This window comes from Prionailurus viverrinus, chromosome F2 (assembly GCF_022837055.1).
Source record: "Prionailurus viverrinus isolate Anna chromosome F2, UM_Priviv_1.0, whole genome shotgun sequence".
NCBI classification, from domain to species: Eukaryota; Metazoa; Chordata; class Mammalia; order Carnivora; family Felidae; genus Prionailurus; species Prionailurus viverrinus.
In genome coordinates, this window is record NC_062578.1 from 25511869 (window position 1) to 25531801 (window position 19933).

The window sequence follows — 19933 nt, forward strand, 5'->3', positions numbered from 1 at the left end:
TTCTACATGCAAGCATTTTGAAATAAAGCAGCAGAACTTGTGTTTTAAAATTACCCCATGGTTTATTTTTATTTAAATAATAAGTGTATTCTTGATCAAGTTTGAGTTGCTTTAATTTTGAAAGTACAAATGTTTATATTTTAATTTTATTTAGATCCTTTGACAAGCAGGTGACTGTTAGGAATTACTTTAGTACTTTCTTTTTTTCCCAAATATTAAAATTATCTACTTTCTTTTCTAGTCTTCTCACCAGTGAGCTCCTTACTAGTAAAGCATGCCTCTTTTTTTGCCTACAGATTTATTTCCTCCAGAGGCAGTAAGTCCTCTGTCCGAAGATTCCAGTCAGGGGTTGAGGGCCACTTTTACCAGCAGCGTTTCTCAATGCCCTCCAGCATCAGATGAAGACAAGCTTGTATGTCAACTACACTTCAGTAAAAAAACAAAAATTAACAGATATTGGTGTGATAATGATAGGCACAAATGTAATAGCACAGCAGCTATAAAATAGTAGAAATAGCATTATTAAAAAAATTATTTTAGACATGCAACTTTGAGTGAGAATTCTAAATATTTCTAAAGGAAGTTCCAGTTCAGTCACACAATATTCTCCGACAGGACTCAGGGCTCATTCATTCTACATTAAAATGGAAAGAAACAGCAAAGTCAGGATGCCTTAGCATTCTCAAACAGTGGCACCAAAGAAGCCCAAATACAAATGTCTTGACGTCCAGTCCAACACTCCAGGTCTTTAAAGAGGATCTTTCGGCCAATGTTCCTCGTCTAATGTGACGAAGAGGCAGAACCAGTTTCATAGTCCAAATTGTGACTTCAGGGGAAAAAAACAAACAAAAAAGACAGAGGTCACTTGGTGTCTTGTCCTTCGTTCCTGAAGTTAGGGTTTCTTGATTAGTACCCCAAAATGGATCTTTTGGGAAACAACATATACACGAGGACTAGTAAAAATGTATCATAGGGAATAAGGGGAAAGGGCAACCTGTCTCAAAGATGTCCTAAGATTAGTTTCAAAAGCTAACCTGGTTCTAAACAGCTTAAAGGCAGCCACAGGTTAAGAAACTCAGGTGGTATGAAAAAAAGGATTCTTCTTTCTCTTTTCCCTTACTTTCAGTATGTCCTGGACCATCTAGGCTTTCTGTCCATAGCACAAATAATTGATACATGGGCTTGCATGATTACTCTGAGGATTACCTTTTTGTGTATGCAGACTGAAAAAAATTGTCATATCACACTCAAGGAAATTTTCTGCAGCCAGTTCATGGGCCCCTGAGTTTCCTGGGCATCACATAATCCTTTTGCAAACTTCTGTTAAATGTAAGAATAAAGTAGCTAGATACAAATGCAAAATAATGAAGGGTAAGCAAATTACTTGATGGGAAAAAACAAAAGTTCCCGCAAAGGCACTTTGTCCATGAATGGATGCCAAATTTTGCTGAGTGGAGATACAAAGAAGGGTGTCTTCTTCAGCCACGTTGCTGGTGTCACCCCTCTGAGTCCTTTCTATTAAGGATATTGGGGAGGAAAGAGTTAAGAGGTACATGCAATAGAGAGGAAATCATGGGCGTGATAAGACAGAAATTGTCTCAGATATCATGAATTTGCATCAGGGCCTTATGGAAAAAAACAAAGAAAGATTGTTTATGGGTATTATATTGTGGGGGTAAATGTAAGGCAGATCATGAAAGTGTTTTTTTTTGTTTGTTTGTTTCTTTGTACAGTATAAGGTCCCTTAGACTCACTGAGGCTTCAGAGAAACTCGTACAACTTCGGCATCTTACCTGTGGCTTTTGAAACATTGAAAGAATGCGCTCCTGGCCCCTAAATGTTGCCCATGTCTCAATGGGGTTTTGGAGCAAGGAAAGAAACAAAAGGCTCTTGGGCAACCAACATCAGCCTGGAAGGCCAGAACTTCATGTATTATACAGAACACTATGGAGGTAAAGAATGAATAGATTATGTGGGCAAATTGGGATGAGGATCAGATATAAGTGGATTGTATTAATAAATTATGAATTAACACTATGCTCCATTGTCAAAATAGTTTAGAAATGAGTAATGTATCAAGAATTCAGCATTCCAAGCTAATTCTTCAAAACGACTTTAATTATTTTTTTCATTCATCAAATAATCCTTCTTACATTTAATACCAAGTATATGTTATGAGTTACAACCAAATGTGGCAAAACTGGTCCAGTTATAAAAATTTGTCTATGTTTTTATTATTATGAGAAATGAAATTTAGTATTGATTAAATAATATATTTATTTCTCCATAAATAGGATATCTGCTTATTGTCCCAAGAAATTTGATATTCTATACTTAGTTTTCAAGGTTGTAGGAAACATGTATAATTATAATTTTCTTAGAGGACATATGTGTATATATATGCATACACACATACACACAACTTGTTTAAATAGGTAAGACTTCTTGCTGTTAATATGCTGATTGATTGCTTTTTTGAAAAGACTCCAGTGTTGTGCATACCTGCGTGTACCAGTTGCTGTGACATGACTTTGTTTTCCACTTTGCTACAATTAAAAATCTTTTTGAAATTTTTGCACATCTTATACAGATAAGAAAACATATATTTAGCCTCCCCCCGCCCCTGCATAATCTTCCCTTGCCAATCCTGACACCAAGAATTTAACCTATCGGACATAAGTTAATCACCTTCTGCTACCAATAGTCACCCTTTCTGAATTTCACTACCAACCATTAAAAGCTTCACCTTCCTCCAGTCCTGCAGGCCAAAAATATCTTATCGTCATTTTCCCTTTCCCTTTTTATTTTCCTCACTACATCTAATCTATCACTAAGACTTGACATTTTGGGGGGGTCTATTATGTTTCTTGAGCCTCCCTTTCCAACTTAACAGCCAATATTTTATCCCAGGCATCTGGGTCTCTCCTCCACATGAGGAAGAGCGCTAGAGACCTAGTCACTTCCTTGCCTCCAGGTTTTCTCCGCTGTACTTCATTCCCATGTACCTTCTAGAATAACTTTCCCCCCGTTTTTTTTTCCAAGTAATCTGCTTGCCCTTCATTATTCTAACTCTAACTTTTTACTTTGGCTTTCAGAGCTCCATTTTCCATTGCATTTCTTACCTTACCATTCTTGCTCTTTAGACTCTCTGCTCTTGTCAAGGTAAATGTGCACTTCTATTCTACACTTGCTCAATTAACCTACCAGTCTTCATGCCCATGCTTCCCTTCCTGCAACTCCCTTGTATCTTCTGAATTCCTTGTCTTAAATGTTCAATAATAGGGAATGATCAAGTAAATATGTTCATAGGATGAAGACCATGAAGTCCCTGAAAATATTTTACATATCGGTTTCAGTTAGTAATGCATATTTTCACATGGGGGGAAACTGATTAAAAAATCATTTGAATAGGGTCTTAAGTGAGGATTCCTGGGAAACAAGGCTCTGAAATAGATATTTGCTTGCAGGAAGTTTTGTAGGGCGTGCCCTTGGGATCAATACCTTTAAGGAAATGAAGCAGAACCAAGCTGAGGAGGGAGTTCAACTACATGGCAGTTGGAAAAGGTGATTCAATCTTACAGGGACCACTTCAGCTGAGAGTGACTCTGAAAGAGCCACTCAGCCAAGGGCCTGTGGTTCCAACACTCCCAACAGTGGAAGCAAGAATGTCTCAGGGCTAAAGGGCATCTGGATGGCATACCACAGTATCCACTCAGAGATAAAGACAGTAAATTTATAAAATTAGATAGAGGAGCAACAGCTGAAAAGAGACACAAGGGCATGTGCTTATTATCTTTAGTTAGTAGTAGTATAAATGACTTTTGTATATCTATTTTCTAACATTTTCTCCATTGGTTGTGAAAAAAGGATGAATAAAATTTTATTCAGGTAAAAGTAATGAATGTTACTCTAAAAATATCACCTTTGACCCTTTTTCTTAATTTTTAAAATGTTTATTAATTAAGCAAACTGATTACTCTGTCCTCCCTAAGGACTTTTTGTGGGAGAGGGGGTGATGTAAAATTTGATCACATTTTCATTTCTTACTACAAATTCTAAGCTATTCTATGTTGGTGTTTTTTAACCCGCTCTCTACTACTAGATAATAAACTTCTCAGGAAGAGCTCTTATGTCTCTCTGTTCTATCTGGAGTCTCTTTTTTCACTGTGATTTTTAAATGTAGATATATTTTAATAAATATAAAAATCATATATATACACATACACTTAAAACTGTTAACACAGAGTTCTGTGGATTAGATAATTTTGCTCTTGAGCACCGGAGGAAAGAAAATTCAAAGCTAGATTAGGGCTAATTTTAACAAACAGCCAGAATTTTTTAGCAAATCCTGGCTCAGAAGCAACATTGTGCTTGGAGTTGAGATTTTCAGGCATTGCTTATGTAACCACTTCATTCTGTGGTGCAAAATAATAGCTAAAAGAAATTTGTGAGTGCCTACATCTAAAAGTAATTTTGGTGATTGTTGGGAATGGCCCATTAATGTTACCATAAATGATTTATTTCTTATTCTGGGACTTCAGCTTGTCCCATTGTATATTTTCCCCAAACATAGAATGATCAACTTCATAAAGTTGTACAGAAAGCTTTGGAAAAGGTGAAATTACCTTGATGTTTTGTAAGTTCCATAGGCATGGACTTTTCAGTCATTTTTAGAGTAGTAGATGATCATCAAGTAACAGTTTGTGTAAGGAATTATTGTGAGAATACTTTTAAAATAAGCAAGATCCCTGGAATTCTAATAGTTTTTCTTCTAACTTAACATTGGAAGAAAAAAAAAGACAGAAATATCTATTTTTGCTATATTTCAACTTCAAGAAAACTTGAGTCAGAACAAACTAAACATAGTTTAAGGGTCACTTAAGATACTACTTACAAATAGCTTCAAGCCCCAAGGCCATTTTGAGCTTGAAGTTATTTAGTCCAAATAACTAAAATTTACCCTTAACAGAGAACAGTTACAGACTCATACTGATCAGTGAAGATTCACTAAAACTCCGTAGTTAGCTGGTGTGCCTATTTCAGAAGAAACGTGAATTCAGAATACATGTAGGAGTCCTAGGAACAAATTCACAGAATTAGTAAAGCAGTGATAAAATTTTCAAAAAGTTTAGAACAATAATAAAGCTAATTTGATTGAGAATTTTACTTAAATTTGGCTGAAACTTAGAATTTCATGTTTAGTAATGTCTAAAATATTGTATGTATTGTTAACAGTTCTAACAATGTTTGAGGATTTATTTTTAATGAAAAAAATATGTTTCCCAATGTTTATTTTTAAATCTCGCCTAATAAAAAACATCTAGTTTAATCTCCCATCAGTCTATGGATACTTGCCTAAAAATGTGTCCTGTTATCCACCTCCTTCCCCAACCTTCAAGGAAATCACTTTCTTTCACTTCTTGTGTTACTATTCTCTAAATATGTTGTTCCTATTAACCCAAGGGCTTATCATCTATAAAACTTGTTTTGATCTTAGATTCTGTTTTCTCATTCAGTTGCCAAGGTCTGTAGATACTACATCTTCTCTGGCCTCAGAAATCACTCTTGAATTTGCTTCTTTTAGTCTTTCCTTTCTCATTGCCTTAGTTTAGACCTTCACAAAACCATGAACTCCGAAATCTCTCACTATGTCAGTCTCCACCAGTTAACCTTAGCTTTTCCACTAGTTGACCTTATCATCCTTCATCAAGTTGACTGTTTGAAACTCTTGTTCCTTTCCTATTGTTTAAAGAATGAAACCTATATTATCTCAGAAAAAGAAATATAAGCCTCCATAATCTGTTTCTCCCTCTTTTCCAGACTTGCCTCCAGTACTTTTCCTCAGGCATTCTTCAATCTTCTTTGACCAAGAAGATAGAGTTTGGATGGATGTAAACAGAGGTATGTAGAAAGATAAAGGCACCTGTTTAGTGAGCCAGAAAATAAAGAACCTTCTGGCTATATATGCAATGTTAGGTTTTAGAGCCACATCACTTTCCTTTCCCCAATTAACCTGCATTCCCAGTATTCTACACTCAACGACTTTTCAGACTGCTAACAAGTTTTTGAACAATTTATCTTGAAACTTTCAGTTCAGGAGCAGCTTTCAAACATTTTATAATTTGATTAAGTGTCTACTGGGTCTTTGAGATCCACCTAAAATGTCACCTCCTCAGTGAAATTTCTTCAATACTTTTGGGAAGAATTCATTTTTATTCTGGTTGTTACAGCAATGAAGCCACATTTCTATGAGTTACATTTCTAGAAGTTATAAAGCTATATATTTATCTACCATTTGGGTGGATAGTGAGTTGATCTCCACATGTATAGTGCCTATCTAAGGGATAGAGCCCGATAAGATCTGCTAATTGACCAAACAAATTAATGCACCAATTTTCTAGAACTCCAAGGAGGCTATGGTGGATGTGCATGGCTGAATCAATCTTAAACAATGAAGAAACATCACCTCCTATATTATGTTAATCTTAGGATGTTACAGAAATAACTCAAGCAACAAATAATGAGAGTTTTAATTAGAATTGTAACTATGGAAATAGAAATAAAAAGGTAAAAGTTAATGATATTTTCCAAGTAGAATCAAAATATCCAGGCAACATTTGATAAGAGGGATAAAAGGAGAAAAAAAAGGGGGGGGGAAGGTAGCTTTAAACCTGACTGAGATAGTTTTTAAGTATACAAATATTTTTATTTTGTATTTATTATTTGCATCTATGTATTCTTTCATACCTAATAACCAAAGCATTGAAGTTTATTTCAATAATTCATAATTTAGCTTTTGTGTCATTTTCCAAGTACTGATAGAGGATTCTTTCAGTGTAATCAAACAAATCTAAGAGAAAAAGCCCAAAGTAGTCACTGTATGCAAACAAACAAAGAAACAAACAAAACCCTGAATTTTCAAAATCAAGTGTCAGGAAATGAACAGTGACTAAGAAATAAGGGATCAGGATCTTAGTTTCAGATTAACCTTCTATCACTATAACATTGGGATATTATCCAGTTATTATTACATATAACTTATTATCCAGTTATAGCTACCAACTTAGTAAAACATTGGCTTTTGTGATTTTCTATAGCTCTTAAAATACTGTATCCTAAGCTTGGCTTTTTAACTACCAAACTTCAAATAAAAACGACATCGATTTTCATTTGAACCAATATTTAAAGAAAGACAAAGTCTGTCAGTGGAGTATTTTCTATTAAAGTCTTATAGTTTGCTATTAATGGAAATATCTTTTTCTTGGTTACAAAAAGGAGAATTAAGTATCTCCCCATTAGTTTCTGTTAAAGACATTCTTACAGTGTTTCAGAGTCAAAGAATTTAGGGTTGATTTTCAAATCAATAATTATTCTATCCAAATATTACCTTTATCTAAGCCTTTCTAACTAGTCTTAACCTGCTACTAGAAAAATATTCCAATCATTAAAGAGGTCTATGCTTGAAAATTTCTTAGTTACATATGCGATGCATGGATATGTATTTAAAGCACATTAAATTACTAAACATCCAATCATTCATTCATTTGCTTAATATTTTTAGTGCACTTCTGTTAAAGATACTGTGAGTGTAGTAATGAACAGGAAAGATATATTAGTCAAAGTAGGCTAATTGCTACAGTCAACAACTCTAAAATCAATGACTTAAGGTGTTAAAGGCTATTTTTTTCACTCACATTGTAGTCCAAATGTGTATTTGGATTTAGTACTCCATATGTTGATCAAGAAATCATGGCTCCTCCTTGCTGGTGGCTTCTCAATGTCTGTCACCAGATTGTTCACAATAGTCTGAGTGATGAAGCGAGAAGGATCCTGGAGGGTCTGTAGATGTTTTAAAGGCCGGGCATGAAAGCAGAACAGGTAACTTCTGCCTACATTCCAGGGCTATAACTAACCACACTGCCACACCTGGCTGCCAGGAACGTAGGAAAAACAGTCTATGTGCCCAGGAAGAAAAGAAAATGGAAATTGTGGATGCAAAGCGTTATCTGTGCCAAACAGATAATGACAAATTAAACAAATAAATGAAGATGACTTCAGATAGTGACAAGTGACAAGAGAATTAAAACTATATCATATGAAAAAGAATGATGAGATAGCAGAACCTAATACAGATTAAGTGGTCAGGAAGTTTTCACAGAGTAGACATATTTAAGCTGAGACCTAAATTACAGAGAGAAAAGAGAGAGAGACAGAGAGATAGAGAGGGACTGCTATGAATACACACAGTCATAGAGTATTGCAGGGAGAGAGGCTGGCAGGTACTATGCCTCCAAGTTAAAACTAGCTTATTTTCAAACAACATAAAGATGACTGTGAGACTGGCTCATGGAAGGCCTTTTAGCGGATGGTGAGGAGTTTTCATTTTGTTCAGAATGCAACAGGCAACCATCGAAGCTTATGAAAGGGGAGTGACAGATTCACACTGAAGAGATTACTGTTTCTAGAATGCAGAAAATGGATTCCAGGAACAAGAATGGCAGTGGGAGACCAGTTAGTGGGCTATTACAACAGTTATGTAAAGAATGGTGCTGTGGACTAAGCTGGTAACCTTGGAGATCTAAACAAGATGCATGAGTGTGAAATGCATATTTAAAAATGAAGATGACAGTCTTGTTGTTGGGTTGGAGGAAGGGTGGGGTGAAGGGTAAAGAAGAATCAAAGAGAACTCATGTTTTCGTCATGACCAATTTGATAGATAATAGTGACATGTAATGAGATATGAAAGACTGATAGAGAAACAAGTGTGTGGGAGGGACTGGGAAATTAAGAGTTCTATTTTGACCCCCATTTCAAAGCCAAGGGGAAATGTCAGGAAGGCAATTGGATATTGAATGAATATTAAGCAGGTACAGTAATTCATTGATATTACATAAGACATAACAGTATATAATCGCACATAACCTTAATTCTGGGGTTAAATTCATTATGGACCTCAACTATCCAAAAGAGCTTAATCACCAAGCCTCGAGAAACCAGCAACCCTTGCCCGAACGTGTACCTCTTCTCGCTCCAGGCCCATCTCAACGTGGGGGTTTCTATCACGGAACTGTATCTGGCATCTGGTTCTTACTTCAGGGCCATCCATGTGTAGCAGGATGCCCTGTGCTTTCCTATCCTGCAGTCCAGATAAATGACTAAAGGTCCAAAGTTGAAATAATAGGTGCTAGGCACATTCCATGTTTCCTGAGAGCAGCACTGAAGTGCGACTAGATGTATCTTTCACCTCAGGCGTTTTACGACAGATAGACAAAAATTATAAAATCGGATATGAGATTCAATTTTAAAGTTAATTTGGCTGAAAGTATGACAGCTGAGAGTGACTGGAAAGGTATGTCCACTGCCCTAGACACTACTACAGGATATCCAATAGTTCATATTTGAAGGCATAATTGGAGAAAAATCTGTTTTATGATTATATCCTCACTCTACTGTTCATACTTCTGTCAGAGTACTTATAAAATTGTCTAGTATGGAATGGTGTTACTTAGGCAGAGATTCAATATAGAGACAAAAAAGGGCCTACATGAAACCTGGGAGCCAACAAGACATATAGTTTGAACAAAGAAGGACAGCCAGCAGAGGAAATGGAAAAGAACAGTATCAGTATGGGCAAGCAGGGAGAGCTGATTGTCTTAAAATTCAAGAGAATATTTCAAGAAGGAAAGACTGAACAATTATGTTGGAAGTTATTAAGAATGGGAGGAAGCCAAGAACAAAAAAGTAACTATTAGATTTTGCAGCACACAAATTCGTTGTATGACTTGGGTGAGACCAATTTCACCAAAAGAGTAGGCACTGACACATCACTGGACAAGTTGAAAAAAGAAAATAGCATACAGTTTGGAGAGAGTGAATATAAACAACCCTGTTGAAATAATTTCTGTGAGTGAGAGTCAACATATAAGATATGAGATTAAGAGTGGAATCTTTAGGATGGAATATACTAGAATTATGTTTGTATGCTAAGGACAAAATGAAATAAAAAAGAAAATTAATAATTCAAGAGATAAATTACGATTGCAGGAGCAAAATCCTTAAGAATGTGAGAGGGAACTGAGATCCAGACCTACAAGAAAGGGTTTGACTTTGGATATGGGTGGGCACACTTTACCCAGTATAACTGAACAGAAGCTGTTAGAAAGTAGATTTGGCGGGAAGAAGATTAAGGTGTTCTCAAACCTAGGATATCAGCTGAGAGTTTGTGTGCTACTCTCTGTCTCTGGGTTATATGCTCATGTGTATGTGGTAGTTATGGATTATAGGTGAGCCACTGGAAGCTGGGGGAAACTTTTGAAGGTCTGAGTAAAAAAGTTGATATGAAATGGTTATCTTTATGTAAGGGAGTACTAATATGTTAAGTTAGTGTGATAAGGCAGTTTCCATCCTATAGTCATTTGATATTTACGGTCATGCAGTAAGGTTACTCAGCATTTGAAGGCTTTTCTTCCTGTCAGCAGCCCTATGCTAGGTGTAAAGTAGGTGAATATTTGGGCTTAACTTTTAACTAGTGTCATGGCCTTGTCGGGAAATGACAGAGGGGGAGAGAAATGCAAGAAACTTAAAGTCAATTGCAAGGGAGTGATTACAAAGACAGCAGAAAAAAATGATTTATTTTGAATCAATTATTTAGATTATTTCCTAAATCTCCATTTCAAAACACTAATATAAATTTATGCAGAAACCACTTGATTTAAAGTTGTTTCAGTATTGTTCAACCTAATATTTTAAAGTGTCATTTAACTTATGTTGTTCAGTAAGTCTCCAAGTCATTTTGAGAGACAATTTAAAAACAAGAAAATAAAAATAGAGGGCATTCAATATTCATATACTTGGGACATAGGAAAACTTAATAGCAAGGAGGAAAATCTAAGTAATTTCTTACATCCTCAGAAATGATTAAAATAATTTATCTTGTAAAATTCCTTTGGGTAATTTGACAGTTCTGAGACTTAGAAGTATGATGAGCAAAGACTGCATTCATAGTCCTTTTGGCAAATTGGCTGCTATTATTCCTGACATTGTAACATTGTACTGGTCGAGGTCTGCCACCATGGAACAGTCAAAGAAAATTAGTTGGACATCAGGCATCATTTTTAACTTCGATATTTTTGTGGTATTTTCTAATTAGTAAATTTCTTTTTTTTAATGTAACCATTTATATCAACATGCTTTAAAACAGTATGGACAAGGGACTGGTGATTTCTGTGTAGAAGGTACTATATGATCTGATTTAATCACCAAATAATTCTGTGAGGCAAATATTACCCCATTTTAGACAATGAGAAACTGAGATTAAGAAAATTTATATAATTTGCTCAAAGGCACAAATTTAGCAAGTGACTAAATCTGGATTTAAGCCCAGATCTGTCAGTCTACCAAATCTGCGTGCTTTTTAGGTCAGAAACTTGCCTCCAGGTTTCTAACTGAATGTCTGTATCAGTTTAATTTGTGCAACCATGTAATATTTAAACTAATGGAAGTGATGAAAAAAGGCATATAAACAAATAAGCTAGTTGTTTGACAATATTTAAAGCACAGACAAAGCAATTCAAATTTCTTCTTCCACAACATAAGCTTTCAAGGCTAGTGCTATGTGGGTTTAGTATTTACTAGCATTTGAAATGACTTTTGATAATATAAATTGGTCTTGATTATCTATATTTGGTCCAATATTAAATGAAAGGTTATATGCTGCTGACTATGGAAACCAAGCTATGCTATCTCTATTTTCTCAGCTCACTCAAATGAAACCAGATAATTCCATCTGTTTAATTCCCTTTGACCCAATTCACAGTCACCCCTAAATGGATTCCAGAAATACCAGTTCTGCAGCTTGCAGAGTTTTCTTAAAGCAAGTCTAATGGATCAAAGTGTGTCATTCTATCTGGCATCAATTTATTCATCATGCAATAAATTCACATTTTGTATAGGCTTAACACAGTGTGTGGAAAAAATAAAGCCAGAAGAGTCTTGACTTCAAAGACATACATATATGTGCATCTACATTCATATAGGTGTGTGTGTGTGTGTGTGTGTATGCGTGTGTGTGTGTGTGTGTGTGTGTGTGTGTATTTTATTTATTTATTTATTTTTTAAATTCCTGTAAAGCATGGCACATTTGAGTGTAACCTGAAACTCGATGCAAGACTCTTAATGATGTGCACTAGCACCTTCTTCAGGGCCACTCTAGAAGTCATGAAGTCCCCAACACATCCCTCTCCATGAGGAATTACCGTGTGTCAATGCCATGAATTTCACCCTCAAGGAATTGGCCCAGGAGTTTCTCAAGCACAGTCTAGAATTCCAGATCATGCACAGTGTGGATTCTGTTTGACAGGCCATAGCAGATAGTTAGTTGACAAAATTTGGTGACAGAAATGCTTGGAAGTACTGGGGTGCAAAGGGTGGAAACACAATTCTTATCTTCCAGAGATGGTGTTTGCCAAAAGATATATATATATATATATATATATATATATATATATATATATCAATTTGCCAAAAGATATATATATATATATATATATATATATATATATATATATATGGAGAGAGAGAGAGTTAAATAAAATTTATTTAACAATCTAGGGTGCTAAATTATAATCATAGGATTGCTATAGATTGTAATGTATTTACCCCATGCAAATTCAGAAGAGAGAAGGGTGAATGTGGCCCATAGTATTAGCAATACAATTAGCAGTTAACTTTTTTTTTTGGTACTTAAACTCTTTCTATGAATTTTCATTACCTTATTTAATTCTTGAGTCATCTATTACTGGATGACAAATTATGTCCCAAATTAACAGCTTAAAACTACAAACATTTATTATCTCATAAGTTTTGTGGGTCAGGAGTCCAGGCATAGCTTAGCTGGGGCTTCTGGGTCCAGATGTTTCATAAGGTTGTAGTCAAGCTATCATTCAGTCAATGCTGCAGTAATTTTAAGGATTGATGGGGGCTGAAGTACACACTTCCAAACTCATTTGGTTGTTAGCAGACCTCAGAAGTTCTCCTTACAAGTTCACTCAAGTGAGCATCTCTCTAGGGCTACCTCATGACATAATAGCTGGCTTTCTCCAAGGTGAACATTCCAAAGGAAAGCAAGAAAGAGTACCCAAGATGGAAGCCACAGTCATTTGTAACAATCTCAGAAGAGACATCCATCACTGCTGCCATATTTTATACATTAGAAACAAGTTAGGAAGTTGCCATAATCAAAAGTGTGGCATTACACAAGTGTGTGAAAACCAGAAAACCAAGGATCACTGGACTCCATCTTAGAGGCTGTCTACCACAATTCTAAAAAATTTGAGTGAAAATCTTTATGCGATAAGTGCTATTTTAAGTAGATAAAACAATAAGGGCACAGGCTGGTTAAATACCTCCCTCAATACTACATAACTGAAAAAAGGAGAAGACCAAGATTCAAACTCAGAAAGTATTATTGCACAGTCTTAAAAAATTTCCTGAAGTAAAAATTCAGACAAACAAGAAGTATTTCACTTTAGGAGAAAAATAGAATGTAAACACAAATAAGAGATGCAAGTATAAAATTATATAAAGTATTAATAATGTAGAGAAATTGATTTACAAGTTGGTAGAAAATCTAGTTGGAAAAATTGGTTGATGCTAGTGAGCTTTTAACATATGGCTGAAGGAGTTTGGATTTAGCCATGGGTAAACGAAAAATCATCAATTTCTTTTAAATTTTATTTTACTGTAAGAACACTCCGTCATCAATTTTTTTCTAAACAAGGAAATAACACAGTTAACGTTTGGCTCTATGATATGTCTGTAAGTTTGTAGAACAGTCTGGAAAGATAAGGCAAAAGAGATAAGATGGCCTGGGCAGTAGGTGTGTGTGCTACCACCAGGCGCTGGGCCAAGGCAGAGTCAGCGGAAAGAATAGGCAATACCAACCAGTAAGAGTCCCAGGATTCATTGCTGAGCTGCATACGGAATTTCAAACAGTTAAGTGACAAGTTACTCCAAAGTGTTAAGAGAGGAAGACTTGTAAAAGAGGAAGTTCAAGGAAAACTTCAAAAGGCAGGGTTTTTGATTTCTTGACTATTGTTCTCTGAGCATAGAATAGGTCATCATAAACCCCCCTTGAATGAATAAATAACAGAAGCTACCATTTATTGGACAAAGATTGGCTAAGATTAGCTCAAACAAGCAAACAAAGGGCAACAGCAACAAACATGTAAGGAAGGGTTAAGTTTATAAGTTTTCATGACCTTCAAACATAGCGAGATTTTATAGCAACGAGATCGTCAAGAACCAGGACAGGGCTTGCTTGCATGTGCGTGTGTGTTAAATCCATCTCTCTTGCCCTCTCTCTCTTTCTGTCTCTCTCCCATCCCGCTTTGTCTTTGTCTCTTCATCACTTCCCACCCGTGGGTATCTTAACCTATTTTTATAAGAACATCTGCATCATTTTCTGCTCTGTATCTGCAGGCTGTCCTAATGATTCTCTATAATTTCAGCCTGTATCTCCCTTTGTCTTGCATGGATAAAAACTCTGATTTTTATTTAATAGAATAGCATGTCACTCTTAAGTGCTGATAAACTCTTCTTGTGTTAGTAAAAATGGGAGAGATAGAGATTGAGAGGGTGAGCAAGAATGAGCAAGTGGTAGAGGGACAGAAAGACAGAGACAGAGACAAAGACAGAGAGAAAGAGAATTTCTCTTCGGCTTAGGCTAGGGTCAAATGTCTCTCCCTGATCTAATTAAAATCAACAATAGTTAGGAGAGAGAGTAGGAAGTTATGAAGCCTATTTCTTTCCAAGTAGTGCTGGTAGAGACATATTCTCTGGGAAGATGGCATAAGTGAGGTAGGCAATTTATGATCATGTGCAATGCAATACATTATTCTAATACATTATTTCCAATCCTTAAAAATGGCCCCCCGTGAGTTCTAAATATCAAATGAAGAAGCTGAGGCTCAGAAGGATTTAGGTAATTTTTTTAATGTTACATAACTCATAAGTGGTTTTAAACAAGACTCCAAATTTGCTATTTTCTGACCTTAAAGCTACTATGTTGCTCTTTCTACTTCTCATTGCAAGATACCACTAAGAAAAATAAGGAAGTTACAATCAGAATGGCTGTTTGTTTAACCGGGAGTCACGCAGGCCAGGCTATAATGGGCCAGGAGTTAGTAATTGTTGGCAACTAATATCCCTGACTCTTATCACAGCTCTGACCTTGTATCAACCTCACCCCACGCCTGACATATAGTGAGGCTTCAGGATGGGTGAGGTCTGTCTTAACACTTTTCTTGCTATTAAACACTCTGGAAGTTTAATGGTTTATTTTTAGCCTTTGCCAACAGAGCTGTTCTTCAAAATGCCATATGCCTTACAGTGGAGACCACAGTCATCAAACACTAGATGCAGAAGTTTGAAAGAAAAGTGAAAGATATTGTAGAGTTACATAACGTCAGCCTCAGATATAAGTTGGGATGGCTAGTTAATTAGTTGCTTTGCTCCAGGGAGTGGGTAACCTGTGTTTCTCAAAGAAAAAAGTGTCAGTGGAAAGAGAGCAAGTACAAACTAGAAACAAAATTAATGCAATGAGGCAAATAAGAAGTCGAGAGGGTGTGGGAATAAAATCATTGCTGAAGAAATAGGTAAAGACAGCATTTCTCCCTAAGTGACAAGAGGGAAAAGATGTGGTTGAATAAGAAAAATCTCACCAGATACTACATTCTAAATAAAGAAGGAAATAATGTCTTTTGCTAGGAATAAGGAGTAAAAAAAGAATTTGTACCTAAGGAATGTAGAGGTTTGGAATAAAATTTATCCATGAAATTCCCCCTGATAGACTTAAATAGAATTACACGGACATGGATACTCTTGACATATTAATTTAAACATTTATGATATTATATCAGAACAGTGTAGAAAGAAGTAGAGTTAAGTCATCTTTGTGTGATTCGTAGATTCAACTGCAGTACTATTCACATAGTAGATGCCTAATAAAAATCGGTTAAATAAATAAATCTACTAGCAAAAATAAAAGCAAATGATACTTATGTTCCATACCTCCTTTAACAAATTCTACTGTCATATTTGGAAAATATAAATTTCATGCACCTATTTGAGAAATTATTTGAATTATTTTTAATCCGCTTATGCATTTTTAAGTCAGCTATCATATAAAGTGTTTATAACAGCAATTTTATATAATCAAAACCCTTAAGCTTCGTTTGTAATATATTACATGGGTGTAATATATTACAAGGATGATTCTGCTAGGAAAGAATATTTTTGAGAAAAATTCTCAAATTCATTTTCACAAAAATGGAGAAATTATTGATAAACACATCCAAATTTGCAGATTGGTTATATTCAGGGGTTATTTGGGGTCATAATTGTAAATCTCATTACCGTGCTTGAAGGCGGTCTCTTTCATTATTATGGTGCTGAGGTCCATATCCCTGAAGCTAATTGCAAGGTAGAGCTGCAGAGTTCTAATTGTTTGCCATCAAAATAGCTGTGTAAGCTTGATTAACAGTGTTCAGCAACATTCATAATAGTCCAAGCCTGGCCCTGCATAAAATAGAAACTGGGAAAAAATCAATAAGATTTAATAAGATCAGGAACAATCACTTACAATAGTACATCAATCACACAAAGTAATAGGTGCAGGATTTGATAGGGTCCTGAACTGCCTGAGAGATTCATAACCAGTACTCGTTAATGATTTGTTCATTTGCATTTTATCAATCCAGCTACAGCTGACAAGCAGAAGGAGCCAGAAAGAAATATGTTGACTTAAACTCATCAGCCTTGCAATTAAAAAAATAACATATAATAGCAAATGTCTTGTCACATGGAAATCTGATGTTATTACAAAGATGTGTGCAATCCTTGGCTCTTCAGACTGGGGCTGCAGTTAGACTTGCAGAATAGGTAGGCTGACAGTGTCCCTGTGGTCACTAGGAAGTCTCAAAGGTCAGAAAGGATGTACATGTGAATATAAATTTCTTCTCTACCTTTCATAGACCTTGATTGCATAATCATATTTAATGCCAAATGTGCATATTTCCTTGTTTTTATCTCTTTGAAATAAATGAAGCTCCTGGCTTTGCCTTAGGCAAAACCTCTATCAAATGCTAAAATAATCATAATGAGATGGCTTTCTGGTGATCATTGCTTGTCATTATATCCTATTTCAGTCGATGTTATGAGTATATAAAGTAATCAAGCTGTATTTACCATCTATATTAAAACACATTTTGGGAAGAAAGGTAAATGGATAAGATAAAATTGTGAAAACAGATTTCTGATTTTAAATAAGTGATATTATTTAATGTGGGAAAATAATCCCCCTATAAACATCAGAAGCGTAATGAAAAGTCTGAGCTACTTCCAAGAAATTCATGTGGATTCCTGCTTAGAAAATTTCATGCAGGTTTTCTATGGGAGAGAATTATGTGAGTGGAGGGTTGCAGAGCACATTGTCATAAGCCAGCAGTGGTACCATCCAAAATGTGGATTAATTAGCCTCTGTCCAAAACTGGTAAATAATGTGCTCCTTCAGAGAAAAACGTTATGATTCAAGTCCTTGTGGATGATGTTTAAATAGCTGATTTCTATATAGGATTCTTTAATTCAATCAAAGTACAGGTAAAATCCCATTATAATATACTCCATGGGGCCTCTAAATTGTTTTGTTGTGGTAGAATTTGGTTAAAATGAATAAATACATTTATCACATTCCCAGTATGTAGTACATACTAGAGAGACAGACTTGAAGCCCAGTCTCTTTTCTATTGAATTAACACATGAAAAGAAATGCTTTGAATAGAAGTGGGGGCAGGAGCAAAGTATCATGCTCATGTACCTTGTAAGGCTTCCTCAAACTCCTGAATGACTTTAAAATGGTTTTAGTATTAAGATAAAGTTGTTTTTTGTTTTTCTTTCCTTTTAAAGATAGAATTAATTAGACCGACCAGGCTTTTGAAATCTAAAACACTGAAGAAAATAAAAGGTAATATTATTTGTTATCCTGACAAAAATAACTGTAAAGAAGTCAATTTTATGCAGATTAATTTGCCCTTCCTACAAAGCAAACCACCCAGAATCAAGTGCTTCAATTATACAGGTTGACTCTTCTAAGGCCATTAAACAGAGAGAGCATTAGGAAATTTACCAAGAATCAATTCATAGGATGCCAATTTGCCTAAAAGCAAATTGATAAATGTCCAATTTAGTGAAAGACCAATTCACACTAAATTTTGGCCTTAAATGATTTGGTTTTGGTGAATTGGTTGGCCTCATTTGTACAGTTATCAGTTGCATGGGAATAACCGTTATCAGTTACTCTGGAATATGGAAATGGTTTTAATTATTCTCAACATTCTTAACCTTTCATTTACTGTAGAAACAGTTTTAACCCTGACACAGTAACAGGTCTCTAGAGATGTAATAAACATGTACTCCAAATGTTCACATTCTAACAGGAAAAAAAACAAACACATCTTATACATATTCTATAAATATATTATTAAATATGTTAAGTCCATCTGGTCCAGTGTGTCATTCAAAGCCATTGTTTCCTTAATGATTTTCTGCTTAGACGATCTGTCCATTGTTGTAAGTGGGATGTTAAAGTCTCCTACTATTATTATATTGTTAACAGTGAGTTTCTTTATGTTTGTTACTAATTGATTTATATTTGGGTTCTTCAAGTTAGGAGCATAAATTCTTATAGTTGTTAGATCTTGTTAGATCCCTTTATTATGATGTAGTGCCCTTCTTCATCTCTTGTTACAGTATTTGGTTTAAAATTTCGTTTGTCTGATATAAGTATGGCTACTCCAGCTTTCTTTTGACGACCATTAGCATGATAGATGGTTCTCCATCCTCTTACTTTAAATCTGGATGTATCTTTGGGTCTAAAATGAGTCTCTTGTAGGCAGCCTATAGATGGATCTTGGTTTTTTTTGTTGTTGTTTGTTTTATCCATTCTGATTCCCTATGTCTTTTTTTTTTTTTTTTTTTTTTTTTTTTAAATTTTTTTTTTTCAACGTTTATTTACCTTTTTGGGGACAGAGAGAGACAGAGCATGAACAGGGGAGGGGCAGAGAGAGAGGGAGACACAGAATCGGAAACAAGCTCCAGGCTCTGAGCCATCAGCCCAGAGCCCGACGCGGGGCTCGAACTCACGGACCGCGAGATCGTGACCTGGCTGAAGTCGGACGCTTAACCGACTGCGCCACCCAGGCGCCCCCCCTATGTCTTTTGATTGGAGCATTTAGTCCATTTACATTCAGAGTGATTATTGATAGATATTAATTTAGTGCCATTGCATTACCTGTAAAATTGTTTCTGGAGAGTTTCTCTGTTCCTTTCTAGTCTTTACTGCTTTTGGTTTTTCTCTCCCACTCAAGGAGTTTCTTTTTTTTAATTTTTTTTTTTAACGTTTATTTATTTTGGGGACAGAGAGAGACAGAGCATGAACGGGGGAGGGGCAGAGAGAGAGGGAGACACAGAATCGGAAACAGGCTCCAGGCTCTGAGCCATCAGCCCAGAGCCTGACGCGGGGCTCAAACTCACGGACCGCGAGATCGTGACCTGGCTGAAGTCGGACGCTTAACCGACTGCGCCACCCAGGCGCCCCTCAAGGAGTTTCTTTTAATATTTCTTGCAGGGCTGGTTTAGTGGCCATGAACTCCTTTAGTTTTTGCTTTTCTGGGCAACTTTATCTATCCTTCTATTCTGGATGACAGCCTTCCTGGATAAAGTATTCATGGCTGCATATTTTTCCCATTCAGCATGTTGAATATATCATGCCTCTCCCTTTTGGCCTGCCAAGTTTCTGTTGATAAGTCTGCAGCCAACCTTATGCATCTTCCCTTGTAAGTTAAGGATTTCTTTTCCATTGCTGCTGTCAGGATTCTTT

The 19933-nt window shown here is 35.8% G+C and overlaps 1 long non-coding RNA gene across 1 annotated transcript in view; it reads left to right on the forward strand.

Moving 5' to 3' along the window:
* The first annotated feature begins 234 nt into the window (after window positions 1-234).
* The window catches only part of LOC125156054 (uncharacterized), a 30898-nt gene continuing 11199 nt past the window's right edge, over window positions 235-19933 (forward strand). Inside the window, exons 1-3 of the long non-coding RNA XR_007148452.1 lie at window positions 235-412; window positions 1734-1952; window positions 5821-5901. This is a non-coding gene — a long non-coding RNA (uncharacterized LOC125156054). The remainder of the gene's footprint in view (window positions 413-1733; window positions 1953-5820; window positions 5902-19933) is intronic.